This window comes from Protopterus annectens, chromosome 4.part0 (genome assembly GCF_019279795.1).
Source record: "Protopterus annectens isolate FY-2018-M chromosome 4.part0, PAN1.0, whole genome shotgun sequence".
NCBI classification, from domain to species: domain Eukaryota; kingdom Metazoa; phylum Chordata; order Ceratodontiformes; family Protopteridae; genus Protopterus; species Protopterus annectens.
In genome coordinates this window covers 1,614,326,329-1,614,347,237 of record NC_056733.1, presented here as the reverse complement: position 1 = coordinate 1,614,347,237, position 20,909 = coordinate 1,614,326,329, and the positions used below count along the sequence as shown (strand labels likewise).

The following is a 20,909-nucleotide window of genomic DNA, read 5'->3' as shown; positions in this document are numbered from 1 at the left end:
AACCCATCAAACAGCAGGGTCAGGCAGTTCTTATAGTACTAACCCATCAAACAGCAGGGTTAGGGAGTTCATACAGTACCAAGTCCATCATATATCAGGGTCAGGCACTTCTTATAGTACCAACCCATCAAACAGCAGGGTCAAGCAGTTCTTATAATATCAAGTCCATCATACAGCAGGGTCAAGTATTTCTTATAGTACCAACCCATCAAACAGTAGGGTCAGGCAGTTCTTATAGTACCAACCCATCAAACAGCAGGGTCAGGCAGTTCATATAGTACCAAGTTCATCATACAGCAGGGTCAGGTAGTTCTTATACAACCCATCAAACAGCAGGGTCAGGCAGTTCTTATAGTACCTACCCTTCAAACAGCAGGGTCAGGCAGTTCTTATAGTACCAAGTCCATCATACAGCAGGGTTGGGCAGTTCTTACAGTACCAACCCATCAAACAGCAGGATCAGGCAGTTCTTATAGTACCAAGTCAATCATACAGCAGGATCAGGCAGTTCTTATAGTACCACGTCCATCATAAAGCAGGGTCAGGTGGTTCTTATAGTACCGGGTCCATCATACAGCAGGGTCAGTCAGTTCTTATAGCACCAAGTCCATCATATATCAGGGTCAGGCAGTTCTTATAGTACCAACCCATCAAACAACAGGGTCAGACAGTTCTTATAGTACCAAGTCCATCATATATCAGGGTCAGGCAGTTCTTATAGTACCAAGCCCATCATATATCAGGGTCAGTCAGTTCTTATAGTACCAACCCATCAAACAGCAGGGTCAGGCAGTTCTTACAGTACCAACAGCAGGGTCAGTCATTTCTTATAGTACCAAGTCCATCATATATCAGGGTCAGGCAGTTCTTATAGTACCAACCCATCAAGCAGCAGGGTCAGGCAGTTCTTATAGTACCAAGTCATCATACCGCAGGGTCAGGCAGTTCTTCTAGTACCAATCCAAAATACAGCAGGGTCAGGCAGTTCTTATAGTACCAAGTCATCATACCGCAGGGTCAAGCAGTTCTTCTAGTACCAATCCAAAATACAGCAGGGTCAGGCAGTTTTTAAAGTCTTGTTTAGTAGTTCTGCTCCCTAGATTAACAACACTCCATGATTTCAACGGGACAAACATGAGTGCACTCCCTTTCACATATCCCACTACAAGTGTCACATCTGTCCATACCCATACTTGCTACAAAGCTCCCTCCTCTGCTGGAGTCAGTCAGGAGCTGTACAACAACACCTTCATCAGGGAAAAACCATTCAGCTTTCAGTATAAGTGTTGCAGGATTCAGGTTTTCCAATATGTACAGGAATAATTCTCAGATCATTGCTAGAAGGTTATTTTGTCAAATAAATAAACTGTCTTAGAGTAACACTTAATCAACAAGAAGCACCCTCCTTGAGGGGTCATATGGTTAGGTTTAACCGCTCACAATCTGCATGCTGGTGGATATACACATGCCTGACAAGAAGCAGATTGTGACATCACATTTCAACTAAAGAAGAAATGTTCACCCAGTATCCATTACTTAGCCCCCAATGAAGCTAGTGAACATTAACCTTCAAATCAACATCAATGAAGATTTGACTGTCCTCTGCACAAATATTAAATTAGGCTATATTTGGCCAAAATATGGGAAACCTAGCAGTGCAAGCCAGATGGCTAGGCCATCAAGTCACAATGAACTGGATAAGCATATTTCTGATCCATCAAGGAGAGTTATTCTAATAGTTCAACTCATATGGCAAGAATGCACTTGTTATTTCTGTCACTGACAACCCTCTCTGATGGATCCTACAGATAGGATGAATTCCAACTAGTTAAACCTCCTGCACAGAATAAGCTAAACTTGAGTACTGCAGGACACATAACTAGAAGATATGACTCTGTGACTATACAAGGAATAATGGCTGTGAAAGGCTCACTATGTCACCAGAGCTGCAGTGATCAAGCCCATCAAGAGTGTGCAGAGTGAACACTGGAGGCAGCTAATCCTACTAACAACAACTTAGACTGCAACATGGTCTACCATGTGGATGGCTGAAGTTACAAAAATAATCAATTTCTATTCCTCTGCAAAAGTTGAAGGTGATTACAAATCCATCCTACTGCCAGGGGATTGATTATTAGCAATAATCTGTCCAGTCCTGAACCAGATGCTCTTGGGCAGAAATAATTTTCCAGAAAACTACAGTGCCCTTGGGGGTGAGGAGCATCATCATGTTCTTCCACTGCCTACCATCTGCAGGAAACCAGAAAAAATACCTGTGCAGGGACAGAAAATGGTAAAGAGGAGGGAGCACTCCCTAGTCATGTGGAGAGGGCCTCTACTCTCCCTAGCATGTTCTAGAGACCCAAGACATCCAGAAAACACAGAGCCAGAAGAAAGAGACATTACACTCGGATGGAGTGCCATGCCACTTGGATGAAAAACCCATCAGACAAGCATATGTGATGAAAAAGAAGATTAAGTCTCCCAAAGGTGAAGGCCCAACAACTGGAAACAGGAAGTAGACATCACCAAGGAAAAGGCATAACTAACAAGCTAGGGTATAATCTTTATCCCACTTCACACCAGCGAGGAGGTGAAGGACTTGTCCCCCCCCCCCCCCCATGACTGGAAACAGCAGTCCAAACAGGCACTGGGAACATCTCATATGCCTACACTAAACCAGATAAGGGAGAAGTGGGTACTACTTCATCCCAAGATGGAAATTTAAAGTCAGAAACTCAATGGTACACGTTTAGACAAAGATACTACAAATTGATTTGGTCCCTTTCTTTCCCTAGCAGAAGTGGAATACATGACAACAAAAGTTACAACACCTTGAAAAATAAACTGCAATTCAAACTGGATTACAACAGATTCCAAAACTTTTCAAGTATTTTCCTCACAAATAGGAAGCTGCTAACATGCCCCCCACCCAATTTTAACTCTTGAGACTGCTTTACCCTGGAGTATGAGTAATGCGCCAAGATACCACAATCTTGGAGTTTATATCGATTCGTCCATTTAAACTTTTAATTCTGCAGTTCTGAGCATCACAGCTGCAGTCTTTGAGCATTCAGCAGGCACTTATCCCATTACTCGTATAGTTACTATACAGTCATGGAACACAAAAAGATCCATGAGGCATTTGTGAAGTTAACTTCCCTATTAGTGATCAGGAATCTCCCAGAAGAGGTACTGCTGTCAGGAACTTTTTGGGTTCTATTGCTTGTTTCCACACTCAGAAGGAAGGGATGTGTTCCCCTCTTCCTGCACTTGTTGACATACAATATAAATGACATATTTTTATTCTGAACAGAATTAATTCACAAAGGTAGGGTATCCTGGAAGGCCTGATGTATGAACAGGATGCACAGAATACTAACTTGTAGGTAGGACTTAAACTGAATCCTAATGCCCTGTAGTATCTATCCATCATAAACTCCTTAACTTATAGATATGTCCATGCTGATGATAACTAATGGGGTGGTAGAGAGTGAAGAGGCATTCTGTCAACAAACTGGTTGGATACATCCATAGAAGGAGGAGTGGCATGAATGTCCTAGGCAGCCTTATGTACATCAAAGTGATCAGCATACTAGGACCACTGTACTCTGACTATCCAGTGAAGGACCCAAATGTGAAACTTATAACAGACCAGTACATACATGGATCCTACTGCTATTCCTAGGACTCATAGGTATATTGCATCGGTGGGTTGTAGAAATGGCAAGAAGTGGTTAACCAAGAGAAACATGTCTAGCATTCAGTATGGGTTTAGAAATGCCCAGTGAGTCCTTGTATCTAAACATCTAATGAAGGTCAGGAGTTGTGGAGGAGTGAGTTGCAACTCAGTACCCCTAAAGAATGACACTCTGTAGATAAAATCCCTTTAAAGTAGTCAGCAGGCCAACAGTCTGTAGATGGAGCAGCAAGGAGCGGGTCATTTAAGTACAGGAAAACTTGTGTAGGCTGTACAGGCTGACATCATGGATGTACACCTAGTGAACATGTTGAAGATGGGATGATTGCAAAGAGAGCAGTTTGAAATTGAGAGTGACTGGCTCCCTGATGGAAGTGTATAATTTTTTGAAGTTTCCTGGCTACTCTGATGTAGCCGCAAGCAGTGTTGAGATCTGAACAACATATCCAATCACCTCTTAACAAGCTTGGAAGGACTGATTGAAGAGTGACTACATGAAAAGAATCTTTCCCAATAAACAGATTTAGGTCAGAGACATAAGATGGGCATGAGAATTCAGGCCTTGTTTAATACCAGAAATCATTTTGAATGACATCAGGGACTTGGCTGATTTGAAGACACCTCAAGGATGACTCTTCTTTTTGGGGGATACTTTGGTGACTGCTTTGTTGCTTGTTTTTTGTTGGGGTGGGACACCTGAAAACAGTCATGATGTTGGAATGGGTTTTAAAATGTCACTATACACCTTAAAAACAAGCTCTAAACAATACATCAGCTCTGTGCTTATACACACAAACACAAGCAGAAGATAAATTTAAGTGAAAAATTGTTCACTTGTAGATTCATATGTTCTTTCTAGGCTATTGGTCTGTGAGGATCTGAAAATGCCTATCCATACAATCCCATAGTAGTTTCTAGCCCTTATATATGTTATTTATTTATTTGTTTGTTTGTTTGTTTAAATTTGCTTACCAGAGTAGCACACTGATCAAACAATGACCGATTACAGGCTCAGACCTGGTTGCATCATAATGTAACAAAACAATGTACAGTATCTTCATACCAATGGTTTACATTTATAAGTAGGCATAGACGATCTGCCAAACAGTATATACATATAAGATCTAACAAACCAAATATATGTACAGTTACATAACTGGAATAGAATGGGGAGAATAGAGTTAAAATAGAAGTAGAAGAAGTGGAGATATGAGTAGTAGTCACTAGTTTAGGAAAGCTAATACAGATCCATAAGATGAAAGAGGGAATTATATTATGTGGTAAGTTTAGAACATTAATAGTGAGATAACTGGATAACTAATCCCCCAGAGACCATCTCCTTTCCCCAGCCATTCTGCATGATGGGGTATCAAGCAGATTCATGAAGTCTGTGAAGACAGATAACTGGTTGAGGAGTCAGGGGTATTATGATTCTCACCTTCAGAGGTATTATGACTCTCACCCGAGGCTGGCTGCTACAGCCTTAATATCACAAAGGTGTCCACTTTCTGGTAGAGCCAGATCCAGCACTAGGTGACCTATGCAGTCGCCTAGAGCCTGCTGCCTTGGGTGTCCACTAGACATGGGTTGCCACAAAAACTTACATTTCTTCTTTAAGAAAACACTGCATGTATTACATTTCTTCTTTAAGGATGCACACAGTTGCATCCTTAGTAGTGCCTTTAATACAACACTCACATTTAAACTGAAATAGAGCGCACAATTTTTGAGCATGGTTTTTGGAGTTATGCTGTTCCAGACATACGCTGAGAACAGATCTTTTGTGAAATAGGAGGTTAGTGGAGGATTGTGTGTGTGTGTATGTGTATACTGCCCCATTTAGAGATGGCAGGTTGGTTAACTCATTCAGGCTTAAACCCTGCACCTTCATTATAGGACCCTAGAGTGTGAATCCTCTAAACTAAACATCAATCTGTTATTAGTAAGAACTGTTGAGTTTCAGTGCATTTTCTAAGAATGTTTAGATTCTGTGCATTTTCAAAGACTGTTGGGCTTCTGTGCATTTCAAAGAGTGTTGAGCTTCTGTGCATTTTCAAGGAATGTTGACTTTCTGTGCATTTTCAAGGAATGTTAAGTTTCAAGGGAAGAGAAGTTTATGTTTGCTCATGCTAATCATAATGTGCAACTGTTTTGTTTAGTAAATGGTTGTTATCAGAGTTTGCGCTATAAAATTTGACAGCAGTGTTAATAGCACAACAGGTAGCATACTTACCTTTGGTGCAGAAGGGGTTCTACTATCACATATTACAGCCCTTTCTTTAATGGGGGGTGGGGGTGCTACACTCCTGCATGTGTCCACCTTTGCGTGAGGTATTTAGTGGCTATAAACCTGTTGCCAGTTTGATAGCCATTCCCTATTGCAATATTACCAACTTGCTATTCTTTTTAAATGTAACAGGCAGTTTATTCTTCAAGGGCAGCAAGCACTGAATTTGTACATGAAACAAAAACACTGAAATATAAAGTTGTTTGCCAGCAGAAACCTCTTCATTAATTATAGATGTCTTTAATGTGGAATTATTCAAATGACTTTTAATTCTGCAGAGATTGTGTATACTGACCGATATCGGTCAATGGTAATGACAGATGTTTGAGTGGTTGAAATTTTCTGTAACGGGTAGTTTTTTCCTTATTGGTTCATGTGTTTTGTTTCATTGCTTATTGAGAAAAAAGTTCAAACCTACAAATTTAAAATACACTCTAACAAGTGGTGCTGTGTTATACAAGGAATTTTATTTAATACAATCATGATGGTGCATTGAAGAACACATGCATGTATGCATGGACCAAGAAATGTGTGCAAGGGGCTTATACAGTAGTTTGAAAACAACCCAAAGGTAAACTTAATCCACCACTGGCCAGATGCATTTTCTTCAAATGTGGGTTTCAATGCTGTTTCAATGAATGTGAGTTTCAAGAGCAAAGAAGATTACTGTTTATGATGTTTGTTTTCATTGTAAGACTGTATTGTTTTGTTTAGCAAATGGCTATCAAGATTTGTGCTATAAAATTTGAAATAAAAGTTTTAAATATATCTAATCATTGTAGAAGTAAGACATATGCACACTGACAGGATTGAAAAGTGTTTATGGTAACTGGGGAAAAATAGCCAAGTAATGAGACACTGGAATGGCTGGGGGGGCTGCTGCTGAGGGGAGGGGGCCTGCTGTGGAAGTGAGCCTTGATCGACTACCCTATCTAGGGCCCCACTTGAGCATGATCCGGCTCTGCCCTCTGGGCCACTGACCTTGCAGAGGAGCTTCAGGAGAGGATCCCTGGGTCTAAGACTCTGACACTTCAGCATCCCATCAAAGGACCACTGTGAAGGATACACACCTACTCCTGCAGCAGTAAGGTTCTGCCCTGTTTTATTTATTTCTCACAAATGCATTCTAATCTCATATTCAAACAGCATACAACCCTTAAAAGAAGCATCTAAAAAGGATGCCGTGGTGTCCTTAGTGATGGATTTTAGGTGTAGCCAGGAGTACCAATGGGTGGCATTACCAGATTCTGCTGCATATACAGGCCTTTCCATGCTGTTATATGTTACTTAGACCATGAGCTTACTCAGAGTGGTAGACAATTTGCCTGGGCTTTAATTTGGTCTTTAAATGGTCCTGTCCATCAGATTTACCGTCCTCTACAAGCTGCAATTCAGACAACATATACTTCTGGAGGTACAGCATGTGGACAAGGTAATTAGCACCCTCACAGTCAAAGAGGAGGATGAAAAACATGCTTCCTGAAGTGGTCTGTGACCATGGATTCCCTGACAAACACAAGCTACTAGTACCCATCTCAGATCTTTTCACCTTCGCCTCTTTAGCTCATCCCACTCACAGATTTTGACAAATATGGACGGACAGTTTCCTACAGTTTCTCCTGCCAATCTGGTTGACATGGGCATCCTGAGACAGTGTAGCAACTGTCTCATGTACATGGACAACCTTCTCTTACTACTACCTAGGAACACAATTTGCGAGATTTGCAATTACATTAAAAACCTGCAGTCTATGCTCTCTCTCTCGCTCTCTCTCTCTCTCTCTCTCTCTCACAAGCATACCTGGGATTATACCTGGCATTGAGAAGGTTGTCTGCACAAACACCACACCTCAAACATCACCCACATCAACACAACACACACCCACATACATGAAGGTTCTCAACAAAAACATACCTAAAAAAAAGAGACCTCTGAGCAAAAACACATGCAAACTCCACAGCCTACCACACCACACATAGTCCACATGCCTGTATGTCACAGTTATCAAGGCTTAACCATAAACCCAATATATTAATCATAGGAGATTCCATTGTGAGACACACAGATGTAGCTCTCACCAGGCTAGATAAGGAGAAAGTCATGATAAGTTGTTTGTCAGGTGCCAGAATCTGCCACATCACCCATGCACTCAAGTCCCTCAACAAGTACTGTTATGACTCTGTCATAGTACATGTTGGTGTGAATGACTTGAGATGTACCTCTCTGGACTATATGAAGAGAGACACGATCTAGCTCACCAAATATGTGCTCCAGCCAGATATGTCACTAACATTAAGCAGCATTCTACCGTCACTCAGAATGATGCTTGAATAAAAACAAAAAAATGATTGACCTTAACAATTGGCTTCGTTTCTGGTGTCATTCTATTTTCTACAGATGGATTGCTTCTGTCTCCCTTGGGCTTCAGGCTCCTGGCAAAGGCTCTTACCTTTCCCATAGTCCCTTTTTTAGGCAATGTCTTGAGGTCAAAACTACCAACATGAGAATCTCATCTAAATGTAAATTAAAAGTCATGCTGCTGAACGCTAGCAGTCTCAACATGAAACTGCACTCATAGCAAGCAGTCTTAACCCTGAAAGATGCTGACATCTGTGCAGTTACAGAAACCTGGTTCAAAGCTACGGAGAGCATCCCAGCCTTACCTGGTTACTCATCCTGCCATACATACAGACCCCAAAGTAAGGGCAGCAAAGCCAAAGGTGTTGGTGTTCACAATCAAGAGGAGAAGGTTAACACCCGCACTACACCTCAAGCAATGCAAAGCCCTTCAAAGCCCTCACCACCAACACCCACACATAGCAACACTAAACCCACATATGCGGAGGCCCTTAACATTAACCTGCCCAAGCAACAAGGACCTCCAAAGCTGAAATGCAAACAAACACCAATCACAACCAAAGTATCACATAGCTCACAACACCAGAGTGCCACCCAACAACAGCCCCTAATGCAACAGAACATACCCAACACTTTAGTCATAGGTGACTCTATAGTCAGGCACACTGATGTCCCACTCACCAGGCTGAACACAGTCAGCTGCCTGTTGGATGCCAGGATCTGACACATAATGCATCCACTCAAGTCACTCCACAACAAGTACAAATATGACTCTGTCATTGTCCATGTTGGAGTGAATGACTTGAGATGCACCTCCCTGGACTACATGAAAAGAGACATGGAAGAGCTCTCGGATCTTGTGGTCCAGGCAGGTATGACCCTAGCCCTGAGTAGAATCCTGCCTTCACCCAGAATGATACCACAGTATAAGGTCAAAATGATTGACTTCAACAATTGGCTGAGCTTCTGGTGTCATTCAAAGGGGATCCAGTATCTTTCTGCCTGGCATGACATGATCGACAAACCACAATGCTTTGCCAGAAATGGTCTGCACCTGTCGCCCATGGGATTCAGGTTACTGGCTAAGGCTCTTGCCACCCCTATAGTGCTTTTTTTAGTCAAGGCTCAAAGGACAAAACCAACACCATAGCAGGTACAAGTATGCAAAATCTGAAGGTAATGCTACTCAGTGCTAGACGTCTAAACCTCAAAATGCACTCTCTCGAGGCACTCCTAAAAATGGAAAACATCGATATCTGTGCAGTAACTAAGACCTGGTTCAAGGCTCCAGAGAGCACACCTGCAATACCAGGCTACAACTCTTACTACACTTTTCGGCCACCAAACCAGGACCGAAACACTAAAGGTGGAGGAGTGTCCATATTCACCAAGGATATTCACACCTCCAGGCTTGTTGTCCAACACAATGCATCCGAAATTCTCTAGGTGCATATAACACTAGGTAAGACTGCAATCCAAATTGTAGCTTGCTACAGATCCTCCACCATGCCCTGAGATTCTCACTACACCTTTCTAAACATACTGGAAAATATTAAGATACAACCAAATCACCCTAATACTGGTTGATTTCAACTACCCTGCCATTAACTGGAAAAACTACTTGTGTACCAACACCTTTGCCCAACAGTTCTTGGAATTTATAAATTCCAACGCCCTGGATCAACTAATCCATAGTCCCACCAGGGGCTCCAATATCCTGGACCTGGTCAATACCAACATGGGAAATCGATGGTCCACACCAGTGGTCACCTCCTCATTGGTTAGGTCTGACCATAACCTAATCACCTTTGACATCCACATCCCTCCCCCGCCCCCAGTAAGGAAACCTCCATAAAAAAACTTCTCCAAGGCCAACTTCATACTACTCAAGTCAGAAGTGACAAACTTCATGACCCCCATGCAGACTGGAACTGAAATTTCGACTGCTGAATCCTACACTAAGGCACTGTATGAGCACATCCACTCGTGCATGAATCGTGCCATCCCAAATAGAACCAAGATGCTCTTCTCCAAAAAAAGGAAGCCAATCTGGTGGTCCCCTTCTATAAACAAACTATACAACAGAAGGAAGAAACTGTTGCAGAAAAGAAGAAAATCCCAGGATGCAAAAAACTGCCTTGCCAGCCTCATTAAGAAGCTGAGATCCCTCATTAAATCCTCCAAAGCTAGTTACGAAAATAAAATTGCCAAATATTCCAAAGACAACCACAAGGCATTCTATAGCTATGTCAAGAATCTAAATGGCAATGCTCAGATCTGCTCTGAGCTACAACAGAATGGCATTAAATATACTGATCCCCTCTCACCCCCTAAAGGGCCCATCTCAATACCGAAAGATTTCCAAATTCCGGTAATCACAGCCACGCAGGTAAAAAATGTACTCTCCAAAGCTAAGAATACAGCATCCATGGGACCAGACGACATCCCAGGCTGTGTACTACATGAACTGCAAAATTAATTGGCACCTCACCTAAGTGTCATGTTTAATCATAGCCTCACCTCAGGCTTCGTGCCCACTGAGTGGCACACAGCTACAGTTATCCCACTCCACAAGGGGTGATCCACCTTGGATCCTGGTAACTACCATCCAATCAGTCTGACAAGCCTGATCTGTAAGGCCATTCAACGTATTATCAGAGAACTTATAAACAAAGACACTGGCAACCTTCAAACACTGGACCCCACCTAGTTTGGGTTCGTGAAGGGCTGTTCGTGTCTCCTGAACCTGATTGACTTCTTCGAATCAGTCTCCAGAGCTGTGGACAAGGGTAAGGCAGTCCACACAGCCTATCTGGACCTTGCCAAGGCCTGCAACACCATCCCCCACTCTGGAATCATAGATAAACTTACTAAGCTAGGCAAAAATCCCAACATCACTCGATGGGTTGCCAAATGGCTTACTGACAGAACCCACACTGTAAAAGTAGCCGACTCCAAATCCAGCTCCAGACAAGTGACAAGTGGAGTACCTCAGAGTTCAGTCCTGGGACTGCTTTTGTTTGGCATCTACTTCTCTGAAGTACAGGCCAACACTAAGGGACTCTGGCTAACAAAGTTCACAGATGACTGCAAACTGGGAGCCTTTACTGAATCCCCAAATTATGTGGATATTCTACAAAAGGGCCTTACAGAAACAGATGCTTGTTGCCAGAGCCATGGGCTCAAGCTCAATGCCAAGAAGGGTATAGTTATCCCCTTTGGGAAAAACATGTACCCATGAATTGCCACATAGGTGGCAGTACACTAAACACTGAAAGTGTGATAAGAGACTTAGGAATGCAGGTAGATAGTGGTCTCACCTTCGATAACCACAATGCCACAACAACAAGGAAATTCTTCTATGTGGCACACCTCATCACTAAGGGCCTTTCATCCAGAAAAAAGGAGGTAGTTGTCCCACTGTACTCATCCCTCATTAGACCCATAATAGAGTACAATGCCCCATTTGGTATGTGCCTCACAAGACATCTGCAGCAACTGGAAAGGCCGCAGAAACACCTCACTAAACGAATCACAGGCCTAAAGCAGATGCCCTATGCTGACCAACTAAAAAAACTCCAGCTATACTCTGTTGCATATCGTCTACTCAGAGGTGACCTCTGCTTAACATACAAGGCCATGTCAAATCCAGAGCTGTTGGACATGCTACACTTAAAGAAATCCCAATCCATCAGAGCCACAAGCTCCAGGGACATAAACCTTGTCATCACAATGAACAAAACATGCTGGAAGGATAGGTTCCTGACCCAGAGACTCCCCATACTCTGGAATAGACTGCCCATACATGTCAAGCAGAGTGCCTCCTTGGCCCTCTTAAAAAGGAACCTTGACGACTAGATGGGAGACAGGAAATTTACCCCGGGATCACATCAGTCACCCTGCTAGACAGGGGTCCTGGAAAGTAAATACTGTGGGAAGAAATAGCCAGGGAATTGTTATGGCTAGGCTTGTATAGGCCCTAGAGTAGATAGCCTAATACTAACCTATGAACCTATTATATATAAAGATAGACACCTCCAGAGTGGTCAAACAGTATGACGCACAGGAGATGCTCCAGGTGCAGTTAATGGTTGTCATTTTCAAGACCCATATCCAAATCATAGTTAGCTACAGGCCCCCAGCGTTGATTCAGGGCATCCATGCTGCCTATCTGGACCTCCTTGAATCTATTAAGATTTAACCCTATACCCTGATCCTTGGTGATTTTAACTACCTAACCATTGATTGGGAGAACTACTCAAGCCAGAACACAAATGCTCAAAGATTTCTTGACTTCGTCAATGCCAATGCCTTGGACCAGCTGGTTGACACCCTCACAAGAGGTGACAACATCTTGGACTTGGTACTAACTAACATTGAAAACCACTCCAGCATCCCCGCAGTGTCATCATCCCTAGTAAGAACAGACCACAAAGTGGTCACCTTCAATGTCACCATCTCTCCTGCCCCCCCCCCCCCCAGCTCAGGTTAAACAAAAAAACTTTTCCAAAGCTGATTACAGCCTCCTGAGGGAAGGTCTAAACAGCTTCACAGCCCCCTCCCCAACAGTAGGAACTAGCATTAATGTCCAAACCTACACCAAAGTACTATACAACCATTTACATAAATGCATGGATTCAGCAATACCTGACAGGACAAATTCCTCCTCCTCGTCAAGGAACAGTAAACCTGTCTGGTGGACATCGGCTATAAATAAACTCTACAACAAAGGGAAAAAATTGCTGTCCAGGACCACGATGGAACATGTGCCAAATTGGAAGCAATCTCTCCTTGGCTTAAACAGGCAAATAAGGCTATTAGTAAAGTCCTTCAAAGCTAACTTCCAGCCCAAATTGGCCACGTCTACTAAAGACAATCATAAGACTTTCTTCACATATGTCTGCAGTCTAAGGGGAAAAACCCATATCTGCTCAGAACTGATGGTCAAGGACACCGCATACACAAATGCTGTGGATATAGCCATCCTGCTGGCAGACAGGTTCAGGAAAACTTCACCCCTCTGTCCCTCCATCAGTAATCCAGGATATCCCCAGCACCTGCCCCCCACCCCTTAACTCTAGGGAACAAGTCATTACTACCTTCTCAAAGGCTAAAAACACAGCTTCCATGGGACCCAATTATATTCCAGGCTGCATCCTGCATCAACTCAGGCAGGAACTCGCAGCACCATTAGGCACCCTATTCAACCTAAGCCTGAGTACCGATTTCATCCTAGCTGAGTGGAGGATGGCCACCGTCATTCCTCTGCACAAAGGTGGAGAGTCCACTGATCTGGGCAATTATACACCCATCAGCCTAACTAGGAAATACAACACCAAAGGCACCAAGATGCAAGGAAGGCACCAGTGCACAACTTACTTCACCACAAAAACGAAAAACAGGAATCCAGTAAAAATTTTTATTTCTCTCTCTAGCGCTTCGGCCACCAACAAGACTCCTTGAAGGCTGTCATCAGCCTAACTAGCCTGATTTGCAAGGCCAGAGAATGCATTATCATGGACCACATTAACAAGGACATTGGCAACCTCCAAACGCTTGATCCCACACAGTTTGGTTTTGTCAAGGGGAGATCATGCCAATTAAATTTGGTAGACTGCTTTGAGTCAAGTCACCAAAGCCATAGATGGGGGGGGAGACTGTGAATGCTGTCTACCTTGAATTGAATAAGGCCTTCAACACTATTCCCCACTCGGACATAGATAAACTGTCCCACCTTGGCATAAACTGGTATGTGACCAGATGGGTACCTAACTAGCTTACTGATAGAACTCACTCAGTCAAAATAGGGGAAGCTACCTCAAGTAGTAGACCCGTAAAGAGCAGCATACCCCAGAGATTAGTCTTGGGGCCCCTGCTGTTTGAGATATACTTCTCCGAGGTCCAAGACAAACCCAGAGGTGTATGGCTGATTAAGTTTGCAGATGACTGCAAGCTGGGTGCTGTCATCAACTCCCCTAGTGATGTAGTTGGGTCTATATTATCCGATTGAAACACGAAAACCGCGAACACCATTTGGGCAATACCAAATGGTCAAAAATGGAAAATGTCGAGTGTGTAAATGGAAATCGCCATAGGGAAATTTTTCCCTTCACTTCAATGTAGTGCGATCTTGGAGTTGGAATATTTAAGTAGGGTGGTGTAGGGGGTGCAAGGGGGCTTGCCCCCCCCTGCATAAAACAGTTAGTTAGACATTTAGTTTTGTAGTTTTGTTTTTTTCTGGATTTGATATTTCCGGTTTTCGCTCATTTGGTGTTGCTCAGCATGCATTCACTGTTTTCGTCTTTCGTTCTCATAATATAGACCCAGTGTAGATATACTACAAGACGGTTGCACCCAGACAAGTGACTGATGCCAGAAACATGGTCTAAAATTGAACACCAAAAAATGCATCATCATCCCCCTTGGGGAGAGAGACATCTCCACAAATGATCACATTAATAACAATGTCCTAAGCATGTAAGCAACTGTGAGGGACCTGGGCACCCATGTTGACAGCAATCTAACTTTTGTCCGCCATGTTGCCATCATTGTATGGAGAGCTTTCTACATGGCTATCTCATTAGTAAGGGTATTTCTTTCAGGAACAAGGAAGTCATAACTTCCCTGTATTCCTCCCTTATCAGGCCCATCATTGAGTATAATGCCCCCTTTGGCATGTACCTTGCCAAGCACATGCAGCAGCTGGATAGACCACAGTGGTTTCTGACCAGGAGAATCCAGGGCTTCAAAAATATGTCCTACATGGATAGGCTAAAAGCCCTGTCCCTCTTCTCTGTCTTATACAGACTTCTCAGAGGTGATCTATGTTTGGCATAGAGAGGAATCTATGACCCCACCTTGATGAAATTACTGCATATCTGCAAGCCAAACTCCACTTGTGTGACCTGCACGCAAAACCTCAACTTTGTTTGCGAAATCAATAGGACTTGCAGGCAGGACAAATTTGTCTCAGAGTCTGCCATCTGTGGAACAGACTCCCTCTCCACATCTAGCAGAGTACTTCATTACCCCTCTTTAAGAGGAACCTGGATGACTGGATGGGAAACAGAAAATACACCCCTGGGATTCCACGTGTCCCTGCTGGACAGGGGCATCAGGTGCTGACTTGCGGGAACATGGGCTAATTTATTATTTAGGCTTATAAGGCCTCAGGGCCAGTAGCCTAGTAACTTGCTATGCCTATGTACCTAGTGTTCTGTCTTTTTTGTTTGATTAATTTATAAAGATGTTTGTGTCACTTCCCTTTTTTGAAGCACTGCTGAAGCATTTCGTTTTTCAGGTGTAATCTAATTATTTGTTCGTTTTTCAGGTGTAATCTAATTATTTGTATGATTCTCTAAAAACAGAACTTTCTAGATATTTTTGTTTACTTTCTTATCATGGCAATTACACGATAGTTAAAGATAAAACGAAAATCTGCTTTTGTAAGTCATATGTTTCAAAGCACAAGCTAGGTTTCATTTATAATTTTCTAATAAGTGGTAACAATAGTAAAATGTGTCAATATCCAGTTAATCTGACTGTTTGGATTGATTATCATACAAAGTCCCTCTACTGAAACAATTTATTTTGTAATGATTAATTTACATATTTCTCTTTGCAAAAAGGAAGGTTTGCAGATCATTCTATGCATTTATTTACATAGAACAGGCCATTCCCAAGTGGAACCCATACAGCTTGTAGGTCAGGAATACATGTGAAATAACAATGAATATAAAAATATTACCGCAGTTAGACAGAAAGAGGCATACTCGGTGCCATTTCAATCTACTTCCATGTTTGTCTAAAACCAGAAAGAGCTGCACATTAAACAATATAAATAGAAAAACATACAAAGAGCTGCCTATGAAATGGATATGTAGTAAAAAATATTACTCAGCATGTAAAATGAACTTCATTTTCAGGACAAAAGTGCAAGAATTCTGCACACAACAAAAACTAATGGTGTGTGTATGGCGGGGGTGTTAGAAATAAAATTGTCTGAAGGACATAAGGTCTGAAATTCAAATGGCAATCATTACTTAGTGATTTAAATTCTCAATGATTTGCCAGAAAACCACAAATTTTGCGAGGGAAAGACCAAAAATATTAGACAAAAATCTGAGCATTCTGTGAAAATCTGGACAGTTGAGAGAGATGTCTGAGACAGATAACTGATCAGAAAATATGCACAGAGTCTTTTATATTCTGTGACCTTTAGCTAATTTGCTTTTGTAAAGACTGTTTTAAACTAAGCTATGTGTGACTCAGCAATCTGTCTTGTATGCAGAAGCAGGGGTGTAGTCAGAAATTCATATTTTGTACTCAAACCTCATGTAGTAAACTCACTACCATCATCCCATAATTTCAAAAATGTACTCAACCCTAAACATGTTGCACCCATACACTTTGGAAGGGAACAATTTTCAGTTGTTGTCACTTATAACCAAGAACATATATTCTTAGGGGTACATTCCTATCAGGTAGACATATCTATATAGCTCTGTTCAGCAGAAATGACTTTATACAGTTCTAAAGATCCTGTGTGCTCTTTCTGTCATAATGTCTGAGAGAGCTGTTCAGAAAAGACGTATCAATTTCAGTACACAGAGTATGCCTAGCTCCTGCCCTGTGCAGAAGTTATGCTTGTCACCATCATAAATGAAGCTAATTCCTTCTAAATGAGTTAGGAGTTTCTTTATTACCACTCTGCAAATAATAGTCTGCTCTATATGGGTCCAAAAATAAAGAGGGGGGGGGGGGCAGAAATGGGTGGCTGTGACTTATGAACATCAAGTTGTTTATTTACTAGTTTAACTTAATTCAGTGATACAAAATGGGGCAGCATTAATGGATGGCAGGTATAAAAAAAAAGTTTAAAAAATTTTAAATACAGCATGGAGAAATATAATGAGAGAAAAAAAATGACCCTATACAACTAAAGGTAACTGCTAAGACAGGCTAAAGGGATAAGACACTAGTATTACAAAGGTAGGAATAAACCAGAACTCAGCCACTGTATATCCTCAGTCAACACATGCTTAACATATCTTGTTGTCATCCATACTACAGTTAGTAAGCCTCTTCACAGAATACTGCAACCATATTCACTCTGATAAACTCACCTCTGTAAAGCTGTTTACTGATCATCACAGGGAGTAACATTCCATCGCAAAGCTGGGAATGCAGTTATCTGGATCAGGTCTCAGTTAGGCCAGAAGGGACCATCTTCCACCTGTTGTAATCTGATATTTGTCACCCTCTTGTATGACAAAAAAACGATTGCAGCAAACAGGCTTGGAAACCTTGCTGTAACTTGTCTAGATGATACAAGCCCTGGCACATTGCAATAATAACAAAGGCTGCTTAAAGAGGTATTGACTCAGAGGGCAGTTTATAGCTCTTTAGAAAAAAGCAACAGGAAAAGGACTTCACCCTTCCACAAAGAATGCAACATAGATTTAGTCAGTCTGTTTTGCTAAAGGGAGTGTGAAGTATTAGTAACAAAAGAGGCATGTACAATGTTTTGATAAGTAAAACACAAAGTTACCATTGGAGGTCCTGACCACTGACAATGAGAAAAAAAAAACTTCACAACAGCACAACACACACACACACACACACACACACACACACACACACACACACACACACACACACACACACACACACACACACGTTTTTTCTTTTTGCTGAGCCTTAATATAGCTCAAAATTATTCCACCGTTCAGCTCTTTGAGTGCTTTGATATTTTAAATCTCTCCTTAAAATAGAATAAATGTTTCTAATCTGAATGTGTTCCAACTTCAAGAAATTTGTGTCTACTAATTCTCAGTAGTAATGTTTGCCTGTATGTAACAAGCTACATTTAAAGTGGACAACAGTTTTTTTAAATATTATAAGACACACACTTTGCACATTAATGAGGCACTCGTTAGTAAAAAGAGCCAGGTGATATATTTCAATAAAAAAGGTAACAGTAAAGAGCATTTAAAGGTTGCACAGTGCTTCTTCCACTTCATCATTCAGAAATACACACATACGCACACCCGCATACACATGCATGCCCACACGCATACAGACTGCTCCTGAGAAAATGTCTGACTGCTGTGGCAGTGACATAGTACACTGAATTCAATATCTGGCACATCTTTGTTATGTTCATTAAATTTCTGTGCTGTTCTAGTAAGATGCATGATGCCTTATTCTGATGTTAATAAGATTTTAAGTGAATTACTTTGGCTTCAACTTAGATATCTTAAAACATATTTATAGATTTGTTCTAGTTATTCACTGTAGGCTGAGTTACAGCTGATTTTTCAACAACAGCCTTGCTTTTTAAAATGTCACTCTGCTTGAAAAACAAGAACTACACAAAACATCAGTTCTATGCTTGTTCTTTGTGTATTGGGGGTACACATATGCCTCACAAGACATCTACACAACTTTGTTAATGGCCTATACACACACACAAAGACACACACACACACACACACACACACACACACACACACACACACACACACACACACACACACACACACACACACACACACACACACACACACACACACACACACACACACACACACACACACACACACACACATATATCTGCTTTACACACACATATAAACACTCAAAAAAAAAGAAACAAAGATAAATCTAAGTGAAAGATCACTCATGTTTAAGTTCATAGGTACTTACTAGGCTATGGATCGGTGAGGATATTAAGAAACCTATCCTTACATGCCCATAGTAGTTTCTAGGCCTTATATTTTGCATATGAATGAGCCAGACAAGGACACGTATGGACATTTACATAATTCTCTTACCTATGAGGGATAAATTACATTTGACATGAGTAAGAGAAGTAGTTTGCTTTATGTGGAATAAAGATAGTTCCACAGAAGTGGTATACTCTATGATATATATATATATATATATATATATATATATATATATATATATATATATATAGCTACAGATCTCATATTCATATATATATATATATATAGCTACAGATCTCATATTCATATATATATATATATATATATATATAGCTACAGATCTCATATTCATATATATATATATATATATATATATATATATATATATATATAGCTACAGATCTCATATATATATATATATATATATATATATATATATATATATATATAGCTACAGATCTCATATTCATATATATATATATATATATATATATAGCTACAGATCTCATATTCATTCATATATATATATATATATATATATATATATATATAGCTACAGATCTCATATTCATATATATATATATGTATATATATATAGCTACAGATCTCATATTCATATATATATATATATATATATATATATATATGTATGAAAAAACTGAAAAAACTAAAACCAACTACACTAGCTGCCGACAATCTACATGCAGAATACTTGAAACTAACAGCAGATGGCATAGCATACCCTATATCAATACTAATCAACAAATCAATAGCTGAACACCAGGTCCCTTCCATCTGGAAAACCGCATAGATCATTCCCCTACATAAAGGTGGCCCATCAACTGATCTTAACAACTATCGACCAATTACAATATTGTCAACACTTTCTAAAATTCTAGAAAGAGTAATTCATAAGCAGGCCACTGACTACTTGCTTAATTATAAACTTCTAACCAATACCCAACATGGTTTCAGTCCATTCCATAGCACAACAACTGCATTATTGTCATTTACTAACATCATAAATCTTCACAGAAGCAACAATCACTTTGCCTCTTCTATCTTCTTGAACCTGTCAAAAGCATTTGATATGGTCTCCCATATTCACCTTCTAAACACCCAATCAGATCTACATTTCTGTAATTCCACCATTGCTTGGTTCAAAGACAACCTCACAGGACGTCAACAAGCAGTCTGATGGCAACAGACCCTATCACCCCTATTACCAGTTGAACTTGGAGTGCCCAAGGATCTATATTAGGCTCACTCCTATACTCTATTTACTAATAACTTCCATCTTGTAGCCATTCATGCATCACTCATCCAATACGCAAATGACTCAACTATGATTTGTTCCTACTAGAACTTCAGACTCTAACTCAGAAAGCCTTTCGAGAAGTTGAGTCCTGGCTAATAAATGCTAATTTAATCTTAAACCTAAAAAAAAAAAAAACTGTTAGTCTTTTCCCCTAAAAAACTGTTCCCCCCGCAGCACATTCTACATTACCTCGCATAACAATGCCTGCATAACCCCTTCTCAACACACTAAACTACTGGGAATAGAAATTGACCATAAACTTAAATTTGATATTCATATTTCTCAGACAGTTAAAGAAGTACACAACAAACTTGGTACCCTATATAGGGACAAACACTACTTCACTAAAATTACCAAAATAGCTTTTGCCCAAACCCACTTACTCTCCACCTTACTATGTGTAGCCCCCATTCTCACTATCCTTAAGAAATCTGAATTAAACTTGAAACCTGCTACAATAAAATAGCAAGATTTGTGACAAATCCAGCTAGATCTGACCACTGTCTAGCACTCAAG

General features: G+C 40.9%; 1 protein-coding gene across 3 annotated transcripts in view; it reads right to left on the bottom strand.

Moving 5' to 3' along the window:
- SYNPO (synaptopodin) overlaps positions 1 to 20,909 on the bottom strand; it is a 596,280-nt gene that overhangs the window by 552,193 nt on the left and 23,178 nt on the right. Inside the window, exon 1 of one of the 3 annotated variants that reach the window (XM_044069392.1) lies at positions 17,471 to 17,576. The exons of the other annotated variants lie outside the window; for them this stretch is intronic. The gene's annotated coding sequence lies outside the window, so the exon portion shown is untranslated. Of the gene's footprint in view, positions 1 to 17,470; positions 17,577 to 20,909 lie in introns of those variants that run through there. 3 annotated transcript variants of the gene reach the window in all.